At 54.2% G+C, this 5,931-nt stretch overlaps 2 pseudogenes; one reads left to right on the plus strand and one right to left on the minus strand.

Annotated features, from left to right (window-relative positions):
- Positions 1-1,579: 1,579 nt before the first annotated feature.
- LOC126650256 (feather keratin Cos2-2-like) lies at positions 1,580-2,311 on the minus strand (annotated as a pseudogene).
- A 2,377-nt stretch (positions 2,312-4,688) lies between these two features.
- Positions 4,689-5,410, plus strand: LOC126650257 (feather keratin Cos2-2-like; annotated as a pseudogene).
- Positions 5,411-5,931: the final 521 nt, after the last annotated feature.

Below are 5,931 nucleotides of genomic sequence, written 5' to 3' on the forward strand. Positions count from 1 at the left end.
TTTCCTGTGACAGGAATTGCTCAGTGTTCCCTGACCTTATTTTGACCCCTCACCTTGGCATTGTATTTTCTCTCCTCACCCAGGTGAGGACAGGCAGTGATAGAATGTCTTCATGGGCACCAGGCCACTTGCCAAGATCCACCCACCATGAGCTTGAAACACCTGGTTGACTGATTCCCTGAGCAGCCTGAACTCTGCTGGTGGCCTGGGAGAAAAGGCCAACCCCCATCTGGTTACAACCTCCTTTCAAGGAGTTGTAGAGAGTGATGAGGCCACCCCTGAGCCTCTTCGTCTCCAGGTTAAACAACCCCAGTTCCCTCAGCATGCCCTCACAGGATATGCCCTCCAGGCACTCCAGCTGCTCCACTGCCCTTCTCTGGACTCACTCCAGCCCCTCAATGTCCTTCCTCAGTTGAGGGGCCCAGAACTCGACACAGCACTCGAGGTGTGGCCTCACCAGTGCACAGCAGACGGGCACAATCTCTGTCCTGGTCCTGCTGGACACTATTCCTGACACAGGCCAGGATACCCTTGGCCTTCTTGCCGGTCTGGGCACACTGTGGAGTCCTGTTCTGCCTCTGTCCACCAGCACCTCCAAGTCCTTTTCCACAAAGGCCTCTTTCCACCTGCTCTGCCCCAGCCTGTAGAGCTGCAGGGGTTGTTGTGCCAAAGTAGGACTCAGCAACGACTCTTGTAGGCCCTCAGTGTTGGCTTGGCCCGTGTATCCAGCCTGTCCAGACCCTTCTGCAGAGAGAATGTGTAGCTCCATGAGAGTGTAACAGGTCCTGCCATCAGGACCTGCTGCATTGTCAGCCTCTCTCTGCTGCAGTGGGCATTCCTGCCAGGAACCTTTTCTGGTGCAGGTTCTGCACAATATCGCAGCAATCTTCATGGTACATCCACCTGCAAAGGGCTCCATGGAACAGCTGATCCCACTCAGCTCTTTTGTGTGGCTGATCCCAGTCCTGACACAGCAAACACCCCAGCCCTGCCTGTCTGGACACAGCTGGGCAGAACAGTCAGTGTAAGGGAGGTGTGGGAAGGGATGAAGTTGTGGGCTGTGCCCAGGCATTGCTGTTTCACATCCCTCTCCTTCCACTTTTGGGACCATGCTTTCCCTCATAATCCTGGCTGGGGAGTAGCCAGGGATAGGCTTGTCAGGTCCAAGGAAAGAGCACAAATTAAAATCCTCTAAAGGGAGTCCCACCTTCTGCTCTCCCTCATGTTTCCCTGAGTGCCTTGTAAGGGCAGACAGAGAAGGAAGGAGGACTCAGAGGCCCAGATTTGGATGCAGAACAACTTTATTGAGTCTAAAGAAGCAAAGGAGGTGGCTGACAGAGGGCACCAGCAGCAGCCACTGACATGGAGTGGGGGTGTCCCTCTGCCTGCACTGCACAGGGAGGGAGGCCAAAGGTCCCCAGGAGGGTGGCATTTGGTGGTGGTGACAGGACAGGAAGAGAGAGAGAAGAAGGAAAGAAGAGGCAGAAAGTCTGAATGCCGTGTCCCAAAGTTCTGTTTTCAGTCCAGCAGCACGATCAGAGGTCTTGTAGGTTCTTTCCTGAGGATGTTTGCAGGGCCTTTAGCAGGGCCCACATCTGCAAGGGTAGCAGCTGGTGATGCAGGAGAGGTCAAAGCCCCCGGAGTTGATGGGCACTCCGTCACAGCTGAGGATGCTGCCAACGGCAGCGGAGGTGGAGGATCCCACGGCGGTGTTCTGTGGGAAGGAGCTGAGGATGGGCCCGGGCAGGGTCACCAGCACAGCAGGAGGTTCAATGACGACGGTGGAGCTCTGGCACTGCCTGACACAGCACTCATTGCAGCTGTTGGCCAGCGGGGTGGGCCCGCAGGGCTGGCAGCAAGGGTTGCAGGGCTGGCAGCGGGACATGTCTCTGGCTCACAGGGGCACCTGGCACACAGGGCAGGGACAAGCACAAGCGGGCACACATGAGAAGCAGCCCTGCACCAGCCCTGCAGCCAAGCCACCTCCTGCCCCACATTGCACTGCCCAGCCCAAAGCCCACCAGCTTCCTCAGCCAAGTCCCAGCCTCTCTCTGCACAACACCTTCTCTCCCCTTCTCTCTCCCAGCACCAGCAGCTCCCAGCCCTGGCCTAGCACAGCCCACATCAGCTGAGACCTGCAGGGAGGAAAGATGTGGTCTTGAAGCAGAAGTAGAAGGAGAAGAGGCTTCCCACTCACCTGATTCCTGAGGAGGAGGAGGTAAGAGAAGTGGATGAGAGAGCAGAGACTTGGGCTGCCTTTTATAGCAGTCCTGCCCTGCCTCAGGCCCACAGGCACCTTTGTGGAAGTCATAATTTTCTCACCATCTCCTGTTAGTTGTAAACCATCCCAGATAATGGTAGGGGCTCTTTCCTTGTTTCCTGCACTGCTGCCTTTTCATTTCCTGGTTTTTGCCACGTGGTTTCTTAGAATAGAAGCTTCTGGAAGATCTGGCATGAGAGGCCCTAGGATTTCAGGGACATAACACCTTAGTGCAGGCAGAAGGCTCACATCAAGGCCTGGTGTCTTCCTGTGCAAGAAGGTGATGTGAACTTGGGTCATTTCTGTGTGGTTTTCCTGTGGTACAGTTGTCATGAAATGCACACTGCCCTCAGGCTTTCTGCCCACATTGTCAAGGACTACCATGAGAGGGGATATGAAACATCATTTTTTTCCCTTCCCATCTCTCTGTGACCCTCACTCTTTATTTCACTCAGGCTTCTGCTGGCAGGGGTTGACCCTCTTCTCTATTTACACTGCCCTCAGGAAAACTGTGCCCATCTCGTTGACCTCCTCCTCTCTCTGTACCCTCTCAGCAGGACCCTTGGGAAGACAAGGGGCATTTCTGTGGCCTGGTCAGTTCCCAGGTTACTTGAGTCCTCATCTGTTGGGGGTGTTTCCTGCATATTTTTAGCAGAGATCCCCCTCTTTTTTTGTTTTTCTGTCCTGCTGTGCATGTCCAGATTTTTGCAGGGTCCAAGGCAGACATTCCCGAGCACACGTGTGTCAGTCGTGTGTGTGATCCTGTCGTGGTTTTGCCCACCAGCCAGCCCCTGGGGCTGCGGATGGTTTTGTCCAGTATTTCCGGAGAAAAAGCCTATCAAAAATTTCATTAATGCCTCTGTCAATGACATTTTTAAGAAAATGGAAGAGAAGGCAGTTGGGCAGATGAAATTAGGTAGCCATGTAGGAGAGACAGCAGGTCCCAAGTGGGGTCAGGCCTCCCTCCTACCCCAGCCCTTTGGCAGGGGACAGGTGTGGAACTGAAACCCCCCCCTTCTCTCCTGTAAGAGATTAAAAAAACACCAAACTTTAGAGAAGAAGATGGAGAAGATGTGCTGTAAAAGGAATTCCAGAGAGAGAGAGAGCACAGCTTTCAAGGCCAAAGCTGGCAGCAGCAGGAGAGAGAAGTTCGAAGTGGGGGGCTGCTTCTTCCCCCCCTGTTGCTTTCTCTCTCTCTCCCTTCAGCAGGGAAAAGACTGAAAAATATATCCCTGCCACCTGTGGAAGATTACTGGGGTGAGGAGCCCACATGTAGCTTGTAGAGGAACTTACACTGAAGTAAGTAAGCTCGGATGCACGAGGAAGCTGAGATTTCATAAAAAGGCTTGGAATGAAACAGAGTCCTGCTGGAGATTTGTGACCCTGAGGGAGACTTACACTGGAGCAGAACGGCTCTGGTAAGATGTTGGGATCTGAGTGAGGGATCCATGCTGGTGCAGCTGAATTTGTGACCCTGCGAGACAGCAGAGAATGGAAGACCTGTAGCCCGAGAGATGGACTCAAGTCAGAGAGGTCTATCAAGGACTGTTCTCCCATTGTAAGGGACCCCACAGGAAACAGGGGTGGTCTCAAAACCCAATATCCCCTGTGACCCTGTGGTGAAGATCCATTGTAGAACTGGCTACTCTGTGGTGCTCAAGGAACACCCAGGGCAGAGCCAGTGCTGGAACCTTCCAGTGCCCTCCTGATGGGGATCACACACACGACTGACACACGTGTGCTCAGGAATGTCTGCCTTGGACCCTGCAAAAATCTGGACATGCTCAGCAGGACAGAAAAACATAAAAAAGGGGGATCTCTGCGAAAAATATGTAGGAAACCCCCCCAACAGATAAGGACTCAAGTACCCTGGTAACTCACCAGGCTACAGAAATGCCCCTTGTCTTCTCAAGGGAGCTGCTGAGAGGGTACAGAGAGAGGAGGAGGTCAATGAGATGGGCACAGTCTTCCTGAGGGCAGTGTAAATAGAGAAGAGGGTCAACCCATGGCAGCAGAAGCCTGAGTGAAATAAAGAGTGAGGGTCACAAAGAGATGGGAAGGGAAAAAAAAATGATGTTTCATATCCCTTCTCATGGCAGCCCTCGAGACTGTGGGCAGAAAGCCTGAGGGAACTGTCCATTTCACGACAACTGTACCACAGGAAAACCACCCAGAAATTACACAACTTCACATCATGTGCCTGCACTGGAAGACACCAGGCCTTGATGTGAGCCTTCTGAACCTGCACTCAGGTGTTTATGTCCCTGAAACCCTAGGGCCTCTCATGCCAGCATCTTCCAGAATGCTTTCATTTAGGAAAGCACGTGGAATGCACAGGAAATGAAAAGGCAGCAGTGCAGGAAACCAGGACACAGCCCCTACCATTAGGTGGGATGGTTATCCACTGACAGGAGCTGGTGAGAAAATTATGACTTCCACAAAGGTTCCTGTGGGCCTGAGGCAGGGCAGGACTGCTATAAAAGGCAGCCCAAGTCTCTGCTCTCTCATCCACTTCTCTCATCTCCTCCTCCTCAGGAATCAGGTGAGTGGGAAGCCTCTTCTCCTTCTACTTCTGCTTCAAGACCACGTCTTTCCTCCCTGCAGGTCTCAGCTGATGTGGGCTGTGCTAGGCCAGGGCTGGGAGCTGCTGGTGCTGGGAGAGGGAAGGGGAGAGAAGGTGTTGTGCAGAGAGAGGCTGGGACTTGGCTGAGGAGGCTGGTGGGCTTTGGGCTGGGCAGTGCAATGTGGGGCAGGGGGTGGCTTGGCTGCAGGGCTGCTTCTCATGTGTGCCCGCTTTGTGCTTGTCCCTGCCCTGTGTGCCAGGTGCCCCTGTGAGGCAGAGACATGTCCCGCTGCCAGCCCTGCAACCCTTGCTGCCAGCCCTGCGGGCCCACCCCGCTGGCCAACAGCTGCAATGAGTGCTGTGTCAGGCAGTGCCAGAGCTCCACCGTCGTCATTGAACCTCCTGCTGTGCTGGTGACCCTGCCCGGGCCCATCCTCAGCTCCTTCCCACAGAACACCGCCGTGGGATCCTCCACCTCCGCTGCCATTGGCAGCATCCTCAGCTGTGACGGAGTGCCCATCAACTCCGGGGGCTTTGACCTCTCCTGCATCACCAGCTGCTACCCTTGCAGATGTGGGCCCTGCTAAAGGCCCTGCAAACATCCTCAGGAAAGAACCTACAAGACCTCTGATCGTGCTGCTGGACTGAAAACAGAACTTTGGGACACGGCATTCAGACTTTCTGCCTCTTCTTTCCTTCTTCTCTCTCTCCCTTCCTGTCCTGTCACCACCACCAAATGCCACCCTCCTGGGGACCTTTTGGCCTCCCTCCCTGTGCAGTGCAGGCAGAGGGACACCCCCACTCCATGTCAGTGGCTGCTGCTGGTGCCCTCTGTCAGCCACCTCCTTTGCTTCTTTAGACTCAATAAAGTTGTTCTGCATCCAAATCTGGGCCTCTGAGTCCTCCTTCCTTCTCTGTCTGCCCTTACAAGGCACTCAGGGAAACATGAGGGGAGAGCAGAAGGTGGGACTCCCTTTAGAGGATTTTAATTTGTGCTCTTTCCCTTGGACCTGACAAGCCTATCCCTGGCTACTCCCCAGCCAGGATTATGAGGGAAAGCATGGTCCCAAAAAGTGGAAGGAGAGGGGATGTGAAACAGCAATGCCTG

The sequence above is a fragment of the Myiozetetes cayanensis genome, unplaced genomic scaffold (assembly GCF_022539395.1).
Source record: "Myiozetetes cayanensis isolate MyiCay16 unplaced genomic scaffold, myiCay2020 scf598, whole genome shotgun sequence".
Taxonomy (NCBI): Eukaryota; Metazoa; Chordata; class Aves; order Passeriformes; family Tyrannidae; genus Myiozetetes; species Myiozetetes cayanensis.